The 18,666-nt window shown below is 32.7% G+C and overlaps 1 pseudogene; it reads right to left on the bottom strand.

The window, feature by feature from the left end:
• Window positions 1-5,503: 5,503 nt before the first annotated feature.
• On the bottom strand, window positions 5,504-6,099 carry LOC144250662 (RNA polymerase II subunit A C-terminal domain phosphatase SSU72 pseudogene; annotated as a pseudogene).
• Between the last annotated feature and the right edge of the window lie 12,567 nt (window positions 6,100-18,666).

Raw genomic sequence — 18,666 nt, forward strand, 5'->3', positions numbered from 1 at the left:
TTTATTTTATTTATTTTTATGTGGTGCTGAAAATTGAACCCAGTGCTTCATACATGCTAGACAAGCACTCTACCACTGAGCTACAACCCCAGCCCCAAGTGTTGATATTTTAAGGATTTTTGCATCATTTTATCAAGGATATTGGTATATGATTTTCTCCTTAAAGTGTCCTTATCTAGCTTTAGTATCAGGATGAGAATCATTTTACAGAATTATTGTTATTACTTCTTTTTAGTTACACATGACAATAGAATTCATTTGGACATAATGATTAAAGCATGGAATATAATTTGTTCTAATTCAGTCCCTAATACTTCCCCTTCCCCTACCCTCCTGCTTCTCCCTTCTCTTCTTTCTGCTATCCAATTATAAATGTATATATAATATAAATTATATATAATATATATAATATATATAATATAAGTTATATATAAATACGCACATATGTATAACTGAATTGACATTATATATGTTATATAATGACATTATATATATTTAAATTTTATACATGTGTGTGTGTGTGTGCATGTGTGTGTCGTGTAGATGATCATGATGGCAAGATTCACTGTAGTGTATTCACATATGTACATAGGAATGTTAGATCAGATTAATTCCACTGTTTTTTTCTATTCTATTTCTATCCCTCCTCCCTTCTCTTCATTCCCCTTTGTTTACTGTACTAATATTTCTTCTATACAGAATTATTTTTACTTCTTGAAATAATTTGAGAAGCATTGACATTAGTTTTCTTTAACAGTCTGGTACAATTCAGTTCTGAATCCATCTGGTCCTGGGTGCTTCTTTGTTGGAAAACATCTTATTACTGCTTCAATCTCACTGCTTGTTATTGTTTTCTTTAGGTTTTCTATATCCTCTTGATTCAATTTTGGTAGGTAATAGGTATCTATGAATTTATCCCTTTTATATGGGTATTCTAACTTATTAAGGTATATGATTTTAAACCAGTTTCTAATAATCTTCTGTATTTCAGTGGTGTTTATTGTGATACATCCTTTTCCTCCAATTTTATTTATTTGAGGGTTCTCTCTTTTTTGATTACTTTTCTAAGGGTCTGCCAATCTTATTTTCTTGTTTTTTTCTCTCAAAGAGCCAACTTTTGTTTCATTAATCTTTTTATTGTTCTTTTGTTCTCTGTTTCATTGATTTTTTTTTTCCTCTGATTTTTATTATTTTTATACCGGCTTGGGGAATGTTTTCTTCTTGTTTTTCTGTCTCCTGGAACTACACAATTAGATTGTTTATTTTTTATGTAGGAACTTATTAAAACTATGAATTTTTCTTTTAGAATTACCTTTGTTATGCCCCATAGATTTTGGTATGTTGTTTTTCTATTCTCATTTAATTATACAAACTTTTAAAATTTCCCTCTGATCAAATCTTCATTCAAGTGCATATTGTTCAATGTCCATGTGTTTATATTTGAAAAAAACTACCAAACTGTATTGCAAAATTATTTTGCCATTTTACATACCCATCAGTAGTAAATGAGGTATCATTTCTCCACCTCTTATTTGCTATGAACTGAATGTTTGCTACCCACTGCCCCACCAAAATTTATATTCTGTAAGTTTAATCACCAATGTGATGGTATGTGGAGGTAGAACTTTGGGGAGGTAATTGGGGATTATTTAGGTCATTATAAAAGAAGAAAGTTCTCTTCAATTTTCTCTCTCTCTTTCCCCATGCATGCACCTAGGCCATGTGAAGAAATAACCAAGAAGAGTGTTCTCCCTGAAACTATGACTTTGCTGGCACCCTGTTTTTTGAACTCCAGCCACCAGTACTCTGAGAAACAATTTTGTGTTGTTTAAACCACCTGATCAACAATATTCTGCCACAGCAGCCTGAATCAACTAAGGTATCATAAAAAAACATATTAATGTCTGTTATTTTCACTAAAACCATTCAAATGGGTATATGCTATCTCAATGTAAACTTACCTAGAATTTCTCTAATGATTTATGACATGTGCATCTTTTGAGATGCTTGATAGTCATTTGTAAATCCTTATTGAAATCCCTCACTTGCTTTTTAAAATATATTTTATTTGTTATTTTTTATTAAGTTGTAGGTGTCCTGATAAATTTTGGGTACAAATTCTGTATCAGATATACAATTAGAAATATTTCCCCTATTCTGTGGATTACATTATCACTTTCTTCATTTTGTCCTTTGAAGTGCAAAATCTTCAATTTCTATGAATTTTAATTTCCTGATTTTTTTCTTTATAATGATGCTATTTTTGTCATATCTAAGAGGTCATTATATAAGCAAAAGTCACTAATATTTACTCCTATTGTTTATTCTAAGAATTTTATATTTTTGACTCTTACATTTAAGTCCATAATCCAGTTTCAGTAATTTTTTTGTGTGTGTTGTGAGATAATTATCTACATTCTTTCTTTTGCTTATGAATATCTAATACTTGAATTTTTTGAAAACTTAGCTTTTTTCTCCATTGAGTTACTTTATCACCTTGGTAAAAAAATATCCTGTTTCTGCTTCTGCATATGCACTTTGATAGTATGTTGCATTGATTACTGTAGCTTTATTGTAAATCTTGAAAGGAAAAAAAATGAGTCTTCAACTTTGTTCGTTCTCAAACTTGATATATTAGCCTGTTATTTGGAACATTCACACATATTGTAATATAAACTTGTCATTTTCTAAATTGAGTTATCTGATTTTGGTAGCAATCTATATTTTTGAATTTGATATAAAATTTATATTCCAAACATTACTATTTTAAGTATTTTAAATTGTGTATTTTAATGGCTTTTAATGCATTCAAAATGTTGCTTACTCAACAAAGTATCTGGTTCAAGAATACTTTCATTATCTGAAACTTCTAGAATAAGAAGGTGGACAGGAAGAAAAAGAAGAAAAGAACAAAAAACAGAAGGAAATAAGGAAAGAAGGGAAGGAAAGAAGTCTTCCAATATTCACATATTATGCTTTGGTATTGAGGAATTCCTTAATTATGGGGCAGTCTATGATTCTGCCCCAGCCTCTATTTCCTGCTTACACAGAAACTTAAGGTCAACTAGAGATGAGAGCGCAGTGTCTTCTCAGGTGCTCAGTCGTCATGCTCTCAGTACTGGACATGCCCTTTTTCTTCTGAATTTCCTGGAATATATAGGTACTTTTCAGTGACCTTATTCCTGAAATCATCTATTTCCTTATTCTCTTTATTCTCTAGATTTGGTCTTTTCATTACTTTCCATGAATGTTATTGAAAGCTTCTGAAAAACAATGTATAATTTATTTACTTTAGTGCTATCCAAGATGCTGCCTGAACCTTGAGAAGGCTTGGGGCAGGCTAAACAAATGCAGGCCTTTGGGATCATATCCTTCAGGGAGTCATCACATAGGTCAAAATATTCAAGACTGAGTCTTTGAGAATAAGTTTTATGTTGCTTCCTCCAATTTCAGTGAGCTACATGAAAATGTAGGCTGATTTCTTCAAACTAGAGTGGAGATGGGGACATTAACAGTTAATTGAAAATTTCACACATTTTTATAAATTTTAAATTCAGGACGTTTTTCTTCTATATTTCACTGGTTGCTGCAAGTTTTCATTTGATTATAGAGTTCTGAGAGAGTTGATTCTGATACTGTGCCAGTTTATGCTTTACTTTTGCGAAGGGACAGATTGGGATTTATCTACTTTGCCATTTCAGTGACAATTTGTTAAGAATCACTTTCAATTTATAGATCAATATGAGGAGAAATTAAATTTTAACACCACTGAGCTTCCAAATAAACATATATTTTCTCTGCTTTTATTTAGATCATCTTTAATTTCTCTCAGCAGTGGTCTGTAGTTTTGATTGTGCAAGTCTAGTAAAATACTAGTTTAACTTATTTCTAAGTATTTTTTTTATTTCATGATATTTGAATGGAATTGTTTTTATTCATTTTCAAATTGTCTATTTCTACAGTAAAAGAAATATTAGATTTTTATATATCTTATATCCTGCAACATTCCTGGACAGATTTGTTAGTACTAATATTTATTATTTGTGATTGTATTTTTTAGAATTTTCTACATACATTGTCAAGTCAATTGTGAGTAAACTTTTTTCCTTTTCAGTCTACATTTTCTCTTTCTCTCACTGTTCTCTCTCTTTCCTCTATTTTTCTTGCTTTGTTTCACTGACCAGAATCAGTGCTATAATATTGAATACAAGTGGTAAAAGCAGACATCCTAGCATCATTTCCCATCAGCTTCTTACCATTAAGGATAATTTTGGCTGGAGGTTTTAAAAACATGGCCTTTATTGGGTAGAACAGTTCCACTTCCTTTACTAGTTTGCTGAAGGTTTTCACAATGAATTAATGTTTTATTTTGTCAATTTTTTTATTTTAATTTGATGAACATGTGGTTTTTATCTGTTTTTCTATTAATTTGGTATTTAAATTGATTTTTAGAGGTTAAACCAATTATGCATTCCTGGGATAATGGAACATTGTATATAATAATTTTCAAAGTTTTGTTGATGCAGCATAAAAGTATTTTGTTGAGAATTTATGTGTATTAGTTTACATTTAACATTTCTGTATATCTATCATCATTATTCCTCTATTTTTCTTTCACTGATTTTTGGTTGCATAAGCATATTTTTGCTGACCTACAATAAATCCTCTCTTCGCCTTCAACATTTTTTCAATTATATTCTTAATGGTTATTGTACTAGTGCATTTTCTGTTTCTAATATCACAATAGCACACACTTAGTGAGTTATAAGGAAAAGAGGACTATTTTCACATAGTGTTCTACAGGTCCAAGGGTCTATATCTGGGATGACATATTTGATGGCAGATTCCAAAGTTGTTCAAGGCATCACAAGGCATAAGACAGAGAGCATATTTGTCTCTTCTGCTCTTTCTACCACGTTTTTTTTATTGGCATCTATTTATTTATTGGCCAGGTTCCTTCTTAACATAATTCATTGCTTTAGTTAAGTACTTATTTAATACTTTAATGCAGGAAGTTAAGAGGGGCAAAAAGGGAAAGAGAGGCATAAATACACACATATGTTAAGGGGATGTATCATACCCTTCTTTCTTTTTGGGTTAAAGAAAAACCCCTTTATAATCTATATCTTCTTCATAAATAAAAAGGAAACAGAAAAAACAAATGGTTTTAATCTGGTACTTATGCGCATTTTCTTTTCCCATATATAACCTTGTCAAGATATCACAGTCCACTGGCCAAGTATCTAAAAGAAAAAAAAGAAAGGAAAAAAAATATTAACAAAAGAGCAGCTCAGGAGGCTAGGGCAGGAATGATCCTGAGGTCAAAGCCAGCCTCAGCAAAAGCAAGGCACTAAGCAACTCAGTAAGAGTCTGTCTCCAAATAAAATACAAATAGGGCTGGGGATGTGGTTCAGTGTCCAAGTGCCCCCAAGTTCAATTCCCAATACCCCCTCAAAGAAAAAAAAAAGTCAAGAAGGTGGCTTTGGATGTGAGGCGGCCATCTTCAGTAAAAGCAGACAGTGTGCAGGAAAGCCTTGCCAGTCTTCTTCTCAAAATTTTGCAGCATGCCATCGATGTCATTCTCCATGTCACTCAAGTGCTGGATACACTGGCAGATCTCCCAGATAATGAGCGCTCCCCAGGTGGCCTCTCTATGGTTGTCCACGATGTCCACATTGATCACGTGCACTGGCTGGCAGGTTACCTGTTCTCTGGAATTAAGAACTTCCACCACCTGGTCATAGACTAGCTCTTTACACGTGAAGATCAAATCAAACTCATCTTCACAGTCCTGGAACCTTTTTGGCCGGAGCGTGATTCTCCTATTTCTGTCTAACATATATAAAATGCCATTCTGTGCATAGAAGTTTTCATCCTTCCTAAGAAGATTGTGGAACATCTCATCATATGTGGTTCTGAAATCATAAACATTTTGCTTGCCAGGTGCTGGTCCTGGAAGCCTCAGGTGAGCTCCTGTTCCAAAGGACCAGACATTGAATCCTCTTTGCTGAGGAGGCGGTGCGCCACCATGCTCTGGTTCAGGTTATTGGAGCACACGACAGCCACCCGCAGACGTGACCAACGCAGATCCATCGCCATCCTGTACTTCCACCCACCTGCTTCAGCCAAAGCACAATGGAAAGCAGCTAATCCCAGTCAGGGATGAAAACAGCTTTATCCGCAACTCAGATCCCAGGAATGCCAAGCAGCCCGCTGGTCCAGTTTCAGAGGTCTTATCTGTAGAAGGCTGGCTCTATTCATCGGGGCTTCAGATTAGGAGGAATATCATCGTGGAAGAGCCCTTTCTACAACTTTTAAAGTAACCAGGATTCAATCATAGGGGCTCTGCGCTAATAATCTTATCATAATCACTTCCCAAAGAACCTACCTCTAAACATAGTCAAGATAATTTTTCATCCTCTTAATTCCTCACTATAGGTATTACATTTCAGCATGTGAACACTTTGGAAACATATTCAAAGTGTATGCAAACCATAGATAATAATTACTCTAGAACTAATGTCTTAGTTTGCCTGAGCAGCCATAATAAAATAGCATAGACTGATTGGCTTATACAAAGAGATTATCTTTCTCTCCATTCTCATCTGAAAGTTCAAGATAAGATTATCAACATGGTTAAGTTATGGTAGGTACTGTTTTCATGACTTGAAGGCAGCCAACTTCTCACTATGATTCAGATGGCCTTTCTTTGGAATAAGCCTGTGAAGAGAGGTCTTCCTATTCTTTTAAGGCCAACAATTCTGTCAGATTAGAATCTCACCCTTAAAATGTCAAATAATTCTAATTACTTCTTAAAGCTCTGTCTCCAACTTCAATCACTTCGGGTGTTAGGGCAGCAATATGTGAATTTTGAGTGTAGTATAATTCAATCCTTAGGAGCTTACAATAGTTTTCCTTAAAGCATTCAGATTCATGCAAGCTTAATTTCAGTAAATGCACGCAATTTGCTTCAATACATTTCTATTTTCATCTCACTCCTTTAGAATTTTATTGTCCTATATATTGTATTTTGTTAAAAACCAACAATACAGTTTTATAGTTATCTGATATATAATTATTGTTTCATACAGTTGTCATTTAAAACAGTTACTAGAAGAAAAATGAATACATTTATATTCTTTTATATTTACATATTTTCTGTTACTAGTGCTCTTCATTTCTTTATGTCATCCACATTATTCCTGATTAGAAATCAAATGGTGAAACTAGGCACAGTAGTTCCCTTCATCTTGTGAGGCTGAGGTAGGAGGATTGCGTTTTCAAAGCCAACCTCTGCAAGAGCAAAGCACTAAACAACTCAGTGAAACTCTATACCTAATAAAATACAAGAAAGGAATGAGCTGTGGCTTAGTGGTTGAGTGCCCCTGAGTTCAATCCCTGGCACCCCCAGCCAAGAAAGGAATCAGATGTTGATCTTAGTTCCTTTGTATGTAATGAGTTATATTTATCTTCGGCTTTCAAGGTTCTGTCTTTACCTTTATCTTCCACTGTTTGTCTATGGGTCTAGACATGGGTCTTTTTATTTTTAATCTATGAAGATTTTGATCAACTTCTTTGGTAGCCAGATTAATATTTTCCTTCAATTTTGGAATTTTTTGGCCATTATTTCTTCAAATTTTCTTTTTTATCTTTTTCTGTCACTGTCCTAATTATACAAATCTCATTATGTATATCAGAGTGTAGTTGACATTTTCTGCACATCTATGAGACATCTATTAATGTCTCTTTTGTCATTCTTCAGATTGGATATTTTTTATTGATTTTATCTTTACCCTGATTGATTCTTTCCTCTGTTAGTTAAAACCTACTTTTGAGTTCCTCTAAATAATTTTTTATAACAGATATTATGATTTTCAACTATAAAATTTTCATTTTGTATTTTTCAACAAAACAAATGCTGTCACTATATTTATATTCTCTATTAAGTGAATAATTATCAAAGCACATTTCTTTAGTTCTTTATTTTTTATTTGTTCTAATTAGTTATACTGACAGTAATGCATTTTGACAAATCATGCATAAATGGAGTATAACATCTCATTCTTCTGGTTGTACAAGATGCAGAATCACACTGGTGGTATAATCATATATACACATAGGGTAATAATGTCTGATTCATTCTACTATCCTTCCTACCCCCATACCACCTCCTTCCCTTCACTACCCTCAGTCTAAAGCAAAGTATCTCTATTTTACCCTAGCTACTCCACCTTATTGTGAATTAGCATCCACAAATCAGAGAAAATATTCAGCCTTTTGTTTTGGGGATTGACTTATTTCACTTAGCATGATATTCTCAAGCTCCATCCATTTACAAGCAATTACTATAATTTCATTCTTCTTTAAGTCTGAGTAATATTCAATTGTGAATATATACCAAATTTTCTTTATCTATTCATATGTGGAAGGGCACCTAGATTGGTTCCATAGTTTAGCTTTTGTGAATTGAGCTGCTATAAACATTGATGTAGCTCTGTAACTGTAGTATGCTGATTTTCTATACTGCTTTCCATAATGGTTGCAACAATTTGCAGTCCCACCAGCAATATATGAGGGTATATTTTTCCCCACATCCTCACTAACACTTATTATTTCTTTTTTTTATATTTATGCTTTAGTTTCAGGAGAACAAAATATCTTTATTTTATTTTTATGTGGTGCTGAGGTTTGAACCCAGTGTCTCATGCATGCTAGGTGAGCACTCTACCCCTGAGCCACAACCCCAGTCCATGTTTATATTCTTGATAATTGGCATTCTGACTAGAGTGAGATGAAATTTAAGAATAGATTAATTTGCATTTGTCTAATTGCTAGAGATGTTGAACACTTTTTCATATATTTTTGATCAACTGTATTTCTTCTTCTGTGAAGTGTCCATTCAGTTCTGTAGCCCATTTATTGATTTGGTTCTGTTTTTTTGTTTTTGTTCTTGTTTTTTATTTATTTATTTATGTTTTGGTGTTAAGTTTTTTGAGTTCTTTATATATCCCGGAGATTAATGCTCTATCTGAGGTGCATGTGGTAAAGATTTTCTCCCATTCTGTAGGCTCTCTCTTTATGTTTTTTTTTATTAATTGCTCATGACAATACAATGATCTTGACATACATTTGAATCAAATGCACGTTGTTGTTTTGTTTGGAAATAAGAAGCTTTTTAGTTGGATTCCATCCCATTATTGAATCTTAATTTTAATTCTTGCATTTTAGGAGTCTTTTTAAGGAAGTCAGTTCCTAAACTTAGATGGTGAAGATTTGGGCCTACTTTTTCTTCTATTACATGCAGGGTCTCTGCTTTAGTGTCTAAGTCCTTCATCTATTTCGAATTAATTTTTGTGCATTGTGAGAGATAGGGGATCAATTTCATTTTGCTACATATTGATTTCCAGTTTTCCCAGCACCATTTTTTGAAGAGACTATCTTTTCTCTAGTGTATTTTTTGGTGCCTTTGTCTAGTATGAAATAACATTATTCATGTGGGTTTGTCTCTGTGTCTTCTATACTGTACCATTGTCTACGTGTCTGTTTTGGTGACAAAACCATGCTGTTTTTGTTATTATAGATCTTTAGTATAACTTAAAGTCTGGTATTGTAATGACTACAGCTTACTTTTCTTGTTGAGGATTGTGTTGGCTTTTCTGTGTCTCTTATTTTTCCAAATGAATTTCATGATTGCTTTGTCTATTTCTATGAAAAATGTCATTGGGATATTATTAGGAATTGCATTAAATCTATATAAACTTTTTGGTAGTATGACCATTTTGACAATGTTAATTCTGCCTATCCAAAAGCATGGGAGATCTGTCCATCTTCTAAGGTTTTCTTCAATTTGGTTCTTTAGTGTTTGGTAGTTCTCATTGTACAGATCTTTAAACTCTTTTGTTAGATTGATTACCAGATTTTTTTTGAGGCTATTGTGAATGGGTGGTTTTCTTAAATTTTTTTCAGTGGATTCATCACTGATATATAAGAATGGATTTGATTTTGTGGTGTTAATTTTATATCCTGCTACTTTGTTGAATTCATTTATTAATTCTAAAAGTTTTCTGGTAGAATTTTTTGGATCTTTTAAATATAGAATTATGGCACTAACAAACAGTTTGAGTTCTTCTTTTCTTATTTGTATCCCTTTAATTTCTTTCTTCTAATTGCTCTGGCTAGAGTTTCAAGGATGATATTGAATAAAAGTTGTGAAAGAGCACATGCTTGTCTTGTTCCAGTTCTTATAGGGAATGCTTTCAATTTTTCTCCATTTTGAATGATGTTGGCCTTGGGTTTAGCATAGACAGCTTTTACAATATTGAGGCATGTTCCTACTATGCCTAGTTTTTCTAGTGTTTTGAACATCAAAGAATGCTATATTTTGTCAAATGCATTTTATGCATCTATTGAGATCATCACATGATTCTTATCTTTAAATCTATTGATGTGATGAATTATTTTTATTGATTTTCATACGTTGAACCAATCCTTCATTCCCTGGGATGAACCCTACTCAATCATGATGAACTATTTTAAAATTTATTTTTGTATGCAATATGCCAGAATTTTATTGAGAATTTTTTAATCTATCATCAGGGATATTGGTCTGAAGTTTTCTGTCCTTGATTTGTCTTTGTCTGGTTTGGGTATCAAAGTGATACCCAAACTTCCAAACTCATTGAATGAGTTTGGAAGGGTTTCCTCCTTTTCTGTCTTATGGAATGATTTGAGTAGCACTGGTGTTAATTCTTCTTTGAATGTCTTGTGGAACTCAGCTATGAATCTGTCTGGTCCTGGGTTTTTCTTCATTGGTAGGCTTTTGATGGTGTCTTCTATTTCATTGCTTAAAATTGGTCTGTTTAAATTGTGTATGTCCATGTAATTCAGTTTGTGTAGGTCATATGTCTCTAGAAATTTGTTGATGTCGTCAAGATTTTCTATATTATTAGAGTATAAATTTCCAAAATAGTTTCTAAATTATCTTCTGTATTTCAGTAGTGTTTATCATGATATTTCCTTTTTCATCATGAATTTTGGTAATTTGAGTTTTCTCCATCTTTCTTTTCATTAGTGTGTCTTAGGGTTTATCAATTTTATTTATTTTCTCAAAGAACCAACCTTTTTTTCAAATTTTTGATTTGTTTCTTTTATTTCAATTTCCTTTATTTCAACTCGGATCTTAATTATTCCCTGTCTTCTGCTTCTTTTGGTGTTAATTTGTTCTACTTTTTCTAAGGCTGTGAGATGTAATGTTAGGTCATTTATTTGTTGACTTTCTATTCTTGTAATGAATGAGCTCACTGCAATGAACTTTCCTCTTAGGATTGCCTTCATAGTTTTCCAGATATTTTAATATGTTTTATTGGTGTTCTCATTTACCTATAAGTATTTTTTATTTCATCCCTGATTTCTTCTGCTATTCATTCATCATTCAATAACATATTATTTAGTTTTCAGGTGTCAGCTTCTTTTTTTAATTTTATCATTGATTTCTAATTTCCCATTATGATATGATAGAATGCCGGGTATTCTCTCTATTTTTTGCTAAGAGTTGCTTTGTAGCCTAAGATATGGTCTATTTTAGAAAAGGAACTGTGTGCTGCTGAGAAAAAAAAGAATATTAACTTAGTAATGGATGAAATATTCTATATATGTCTATTAAGTTTAAATTATTGATTGTATTATATAATTCTATAGTTTCTTTGTTTAGTTTTTGTTTGGAAGTTCTACTCAATAGTGAGAGAAGTGTGCTAAAGTCATCCAGTATTATTGTGCTGTGATGTATTTGGTTCTTGAAATTGAGAAGGGATTGTTTGATTTATGTAGATGCTCCACAGTTTGGGGCATAAATAAAATTTTTATGTCTTGCTATGTGTAATTCCCCTAAGCAGTATGAAATGTCTTTCTTTGTTCTTTCTGATTAACTTTGTCTTGAAATACAGTTTATCTGATATGGTGATGGAAAACCTTTCTTGTTTGCACAATCTATATGAATAATATTTTTCCCCATCTTTTCACTTTTAGTCTGTGGATGTCTTTGCCCATGAAGTGAGTCTCTTGGAGAGAGAATATTGTTTGGCCTTCCTTTTTAATCCAATCTGCTGGTCTATGTCCTTTGATTGATGACTTTAGACCATTAACATTCAAGGTTGTTTATGAGATGTGATTTGTATTTCCCAGTCATTTTTGTTTATTTGTGGTTTTTAATTTGATTTTAGTTTCTCCTTTAATTAACAATTCCTTTAGTGTAGTTCCTCCCTATGCTTGTTTTCACTTTTTTAAAATTTCATCCTCCTGGAACATTTTGTCAAGAATATTCTATAGTGCAGGGTTTCTAGTTGTTAATTCTTTTAACTTTTGTTTATCATTTAAACTTTTTATTTCATCATTAAATCTGAAGCTTGATTTTGCTGGATATAAAATTCTCAGTTGGCATCCATTTCCTTTTTGTGCTTGATATATATTATTCCAGGACCTTTTAGCTTTGAGGGTCTTCAGAGAAATATCTGTTCTGTTCCTTAGCCCATTCATTGATTGGATTATTTGTTTTTTTGGTCTTGAGTTTTTTGAGTTCTTTTTATATCCTGGAAATTAGTGCTCTATCTGATGTGGATGTATTAAAGATGTTCTCCCACTTTGTGGGCTCTCTTTTCACGTTATTTATTGTTCCTTTGCTAAGAAGAGGCTTTTTAGTTTGAATCCATCCCATTTATTAATTCTTTATTTTATTTCTTGTACATTAGGGCATCTGGTTAAGGAAGTCAGGACTTAACCCAATGTGATGAATATTTGGGCCTACTTTTTCTTCTATTAGACACAGGGTGTGTCTGGTCTAATTCCTAGGTCCTTAATCCACTTAAAGTTGAGTTTTGTGCATGGTGATAGTGGTTTGTTTTCATCTGGCTGCATATGGATTTCCAGATTTTCCAGCACCATTTGTTGAAGAGGCTATCTTTTCAAATTTATTTATTTACTAGAGTTTGTAATTTTCATAACTAAATAAGATTTGTACATTTATGAGGCATCATATATATGTGTATATATTGCATAATGTTCAAATCAGAGTAAACATAAAAATTTAGTATTTATGAATATAAATTTTTCTATATGAAATATTTCACTATTATTATTTGTTTGGTTGATTTATTTGTTTGGAGTTTTACTTAGAATAATTATGTAGAATCTCTCCCCCATGATGTGTGTGGTGATTGGTGTCTCTGCTCTAATTTCTGAAGATTTTTCATTGCTTTTATTTTTAAGACTAATTTCAGAGGAGTCATCTATGAGTCAGTACAATTTAGAGATAAATCAGTGATTGATCAAAGTTTGCTTGCAAACTCTCAAAGTAAATAAGGTCTCTATTTTTTGATAATATTCTGTGTGGATTGAGATTCACACTAAAATTTGTAAGTACAAGTTTGAACTGATTATTAGTTTTTGAGTGCATAATTCTTACTGTTCAGCTAGTGATGAGTATCTTACCTGATTGATTGTAAGCAATATCACAACTTAATTTGACAATGCCTTTGAGAGTGTTTTTTAAATTGATTTTATTTTTTAAATACTCAACAGCAGAATGCATTACAATTCTTATTACACATATAGAGCACAATTTTTCATAGCTTTATATATAAAGTATGTACATGCCAATTCATGTCTTCATACATGTACGTTGTTCTTTCCATTACGATTTTTATTACACATATATACCACAATTATTTTATTTTTTCATATCTCTGTTTGTATATAAAGTATGTTGACATCCAATTCGTGTCTTCATACATGTGCTTTCAATAATGATGTCCATCACATTCCACATTCTAAGCAAAGACAGCTAGCTTTCTGTACTAAGACTGCCAAGTTCTCATGCCCTGCCTTGCATAGGTAGCATTAAAATGATAGTTATCCAGGACTTAGGAACAGGAGCAGCTGTCCCAGGACAATATGTCATATTCTTCCTTGTCCCTGTTGATATTTATTAGGTTTTCTTAAATGATTTTTCTTTGTTTGTTGTATGTTCTTTGAAACTTCTCAGAGTCTGGATATACCAATTTCTGATAGATTTGACCAATTTTGTCAATGTTTTTTGTTGAGCACTCTGCTTTGTCATTCCAAAAGTCAAATACCATTATTACTTCTTGCTCTTTTTGAAGAGCAAAGTTGATGAGATATTATTAAAAGAATATTTCAAATTAGTGGATATGATTCAATAGAATCCTCTGTCATAATAATTAAGACACTAGTATAACAACTGATTTATGTATTTTTCATTTCAGCATCAAAACCTCTAAAGTCTTACTGCTTCACAAATTTCAGATATGTATAATGTTATAAACAAGGGAAACTTTTTTTTTATCAACAGGAATAGATGCAGGCCTTTATCTGCCCTACTTTCCAGGGTTTCTAAGGTTTTTGTTTGTTTATTTGTTTTCAATTTTTTTTATTTGATGTAGGCTTAGGGAAATAACTGATGCCTAAGAATATGTAAATATAGTGTTAGGTCTAAAAAGCACAAGTCATTTTATGAAAGTTTATGAAGTTTTTCCACTTTAATTCATAAAAAATGCTAACTAAATACTAATACTAATGTAAAAATAAAGGTATCCTAGTATATTTACAGACTAACAAGCCAGTTCTGTTAATAAGCTTGTACAAGAGAATTTTAGTAAGAACTAATTAGAGAGGGATTCCAAGACAGCAGAGTGAAAGCACTCAGTGATCATTAGCTCCTCTAGGGGATAGAAACAAAAAGGAATTGGAGAGCAGAGACTCTTTGAAGTGCATGAATATGTAAAGGTGCTTAATGTTAATTTCAAACAGAATCAGAGAAAAAATAAATCCTGAAGGCATTGTTGAGGGGAGCAGAGATTATAAGAAAATGTCACAGCACTGAAAAGCTGGCCATGTAAGAGTAGTGGTGAAAGGAATAAACAACAAAACAACAACAACAAAGGTAGAGATCCAAGAATAAACAACTAACTCAGATATCAACATCATGCAAAGGTGTTAGTATAAACAGAGAGTAGTCTTGGAATCAGCATAGCATATTGGCACTGGAATAGTACTGTCTATATCCTAATGTATAATTCTAGGTGATGTTTTAGGGATTCACTCTATGGAGGTTGTATGTAATGCCAGGGAAACATCTTCAGAAAATCATGGTACATTATTGGGACACTATCTTTAGAAAGTCATGGTACAACTTTCCAACAGTGCACCCCAAATTGCATAGGCACACAAAGATGAAAGACCCCCCAGACTTACTGTCATCACTGATACCTACCACTACTGCTAATAGGTGCAGCTGCTGCCTGCTGCCACCAGCAGAGTGAAGGATAGAGTGCCTTAGGGTGGAGTGCCACTGGTCCTTGATACTCCAGGGCTGATTCTACTCAGGCACAAGAGAAAAAAAATACTGCCTGTTTATGCCAGAGAACATATTGGTGTATGTTCAGACCAATCACAATGACAATCATCAAGAATATAAATAACAATAAATGCTGGTAAGGATGTGAAAAAAAGGGAAACTATTCTACACTATTGATTGGAATATAGTCACTAAGGAAATCAATATGGAGGATCCTTAAAAACATAAAATAGAAGTATCCTGTGGTCCAGCTATACTACTATTTTGTATGTACCCAAAAGAATTAAAATTGACATGTCTTTGGGGATACATGCATACCCAGGCTTATTGCACTACAATTCATAAAACCATGGTATGTATGTGATAAGCCTAGGTATCCACTGACAGAAGAATGGATAGATACACAATGGAGTTTTCTTAAGTCATAAAGCAAAGTGAAATTATGGCATTTTCAGGGAAATGGATGAAACTGGAGAAAACCTGTTAAAAAAGAGACTCAAAATGAAGGGGCATTATGAACGTAAAAGGGAGACTATTCACGCACAGGAAGAAGGTCAGAGGGAGGACGGGTAAGATATAGGGAATGGATTTGTTTAAAAAATGTTATAAGCGTTTATGAGTATGCCACAATGAAACCCAGCCTTCTCAAAAATCAATGTGCACCAAAAGAGAGAGAGAGAGAGAGAGAGAGAGAGAGAGAGAGAGAGAACAAAAAACAAACAAACAAACAAAAACCTAATTAGGTTTTAATCCTAGAAAACTTTCTACACTGAGATAGGAATTCTGTGAGGAAAGCTTATAAATAAATTTAGAAGCAGACATTCAAAAAGCAAACTTATTTGGACTCTTTAGATACTGATACAGTATATTTTCACATCAAAATAGCCTAGTTTTATATAGCTGGAATTTTTTAATACATGAAAATATTTATTATTATTATTTATTTATTTCCTATTGGGCAAAGAATAATCTGTTTAGAATTATTAGAATGTGGGCTGGGGATGTGGCTCAAGCGGTAGCGCGCTGGCCTGGCGTGCGTGCGGCCCAGGTTCGATCCTCAGCACCACATACCAACAAAGATGTTGTGTCCGCTGAGAACTAAAAAAAAAAATATTAAAAATTCTCTCTCTCTCCCTCTCTCTCTCTCCCCCTCTCTCTCTCTCTCTCTCTCTCTCTCACTCTCTCTCTCTCTCAAAAAAAAAAAAGAATTATTAGAATGTCTTTTGTGGGGGAAAATGGCTTGCAGAAGAAAATTTTTAAAAAATAAATAGTTACAAAATGCTGTTTTTTTTTTTTTGAAGAGTAGGTAAAAAATAGTAAACACTCAATGGTTACTGAATGGATGAATGAAAGAATTGATAAGATTAGAGGTCATATAGAAAAAATCTCATTTAGATCAGCATGCTATTGTAAATTCAACGTTGACTTCATAAGTGCAACTTAAACTAGTGTTAATTCATCCTCATAGAAATTAGTATATGACACATGTAAAAACATTTGGTTGGTGTTTTTTCTTTCCAATTCCATACATTTTGGGGGGGAGGGGTACACATACACACAACCTCAGTTTATGTTGTCAGCCAAAATCTATAAAACCAAATTTGAAAAATGAGTATTTTGTTCAGACTAATTAATGGCAATTCATTTCTGTTTCCCTTAATTCCCATTTTTATAACATATAATGTGGCCATAATTTTCACTTACAGGTACAATTTTTTCTAATTGTAGCTAAATGAATCATTGAATTTTTGAATTATAGAGAAATTAACTATATGCATCTATTTAAGAATGATAACATAAAATTATATTCCTTACACTACTGATAATCATAAAGCAATCTCTTGTTTGGATAATGAGAAAATATGATTTCTGTTTTCATTCCAAATGAGGGCCTTTTAATTGTATATAGCACTCAAATATCAGTCAATCATGATTATAGGTAATTCAGGAGATTTGTGAGTTTTATGAATCAAAATCATCAAGTTACAATATAGGATCTCTCCCCCACCTTCATTTCTCTCTTCAGGTAGTATAACATGGATACAAATACTTAAACCTCTGCTTTGTTTATAATCCTGCCTATACCTTTTACTAGTTGTGTGAACTCATATCTCAGGTTTCATCATCTATAAAGTGAGCATAATAGTACCTAACTCATAAAGACATTGATTAATACATGTAAATCACTTAGAATAATGTCCAGCACATATTAAATGCTTATAGAAGTACATGTTGATTTTGTCAAACAATTCCTTTAATGCAATATTTATTATGGTCTAGATATTAATTTTCTCCCAAAAGCTCATGTGTGAGACAGTGCAGGAAAGTTCAGGAGTGAAATCATTGGGTTATGAGAGCCTTAAACTAATCAGGATATTAATCCACTGGTATGGATTAATACTGTCATAAATGTAGGCAAATAGGGTGTGGCTAGAATAAGTAGGTCACTGGGAGGAGGCTTTGGGAGTTTATATTTTGCCCCTTGTAAGTGGAACTCTCTTTCTCTCTGCTCCCTGGTGGCTATGCTCTGAGCTGCTTTGTTCTGCCACATGCTTCCACCATGATGTCCTGCCTCACCTAAGGCCCAGAGCAATGTAGTTGGCCATCTATATACTGAGATCTCTGAAACCATGTGCCTCAAATAATCTTTGCTCCTCTAATTGTTTTTGTCAGGTCTTTTGGTCACAGAAAAAAAAACCTGACTAAATATTATTGGCACTGGAGGTAAAAAGTGTTTTCTATAGTTATTAATATCAGTAAAAAATATATATACATATAATTTTGACATTAAACTGAAATACACAAGGCATTATTCAAAACAATAAAGAGGAAACTTGAATTTTCAACATATTTGATAAAACAGCATAACCCAAAGTCCACTTTGAGGTGTAAATGATACAGATGGACTCTCTATATTGAATATGTAAATAGATTTTACAGAGTATCTAGCCAACATTGTGATTCGTGATTTAGACACAGATCTGTCTGCAAAGCAAATAATATGTAAATTGTAAATTTAATCTAAATTTAATGTGTCCTTTACATAGAACCTAAAATATCAACTCAGCTTTGTTTTTTTTTTTCACTTGAAAATGCTGTCTGTTTTTCTGAAGAGTAGGTAAAAGATAGTAAGCACTCAATGGTTACTGAATGGAGGAATGAAAGAATTGATAAGATTAGAAGTCATGTAGACAAAAATCTCATTTAAGTCAGCATGCTATTGTAAATTCAACGTTGGCTTCATAAGTGCAACTTAAACTAGTGTTAATTCATCCTCATAGAAGTTAGTATATGACACA

This window comes from Urocitellus parryii, chromosome X (assembly GCF_045843805.1).
Source record: "Urocitellus parryii isolate mUroPar1 chromosome X, mUroPar1.hap1, whole genome shotgun sequence".
Taxonomy (NCBI): domain Eukaryota; kingdom Metazoa; phylum Chordata; class Mammalia; order Rodentia; family Sciuridae; genus Urocitellus; species Urocitellus parryii.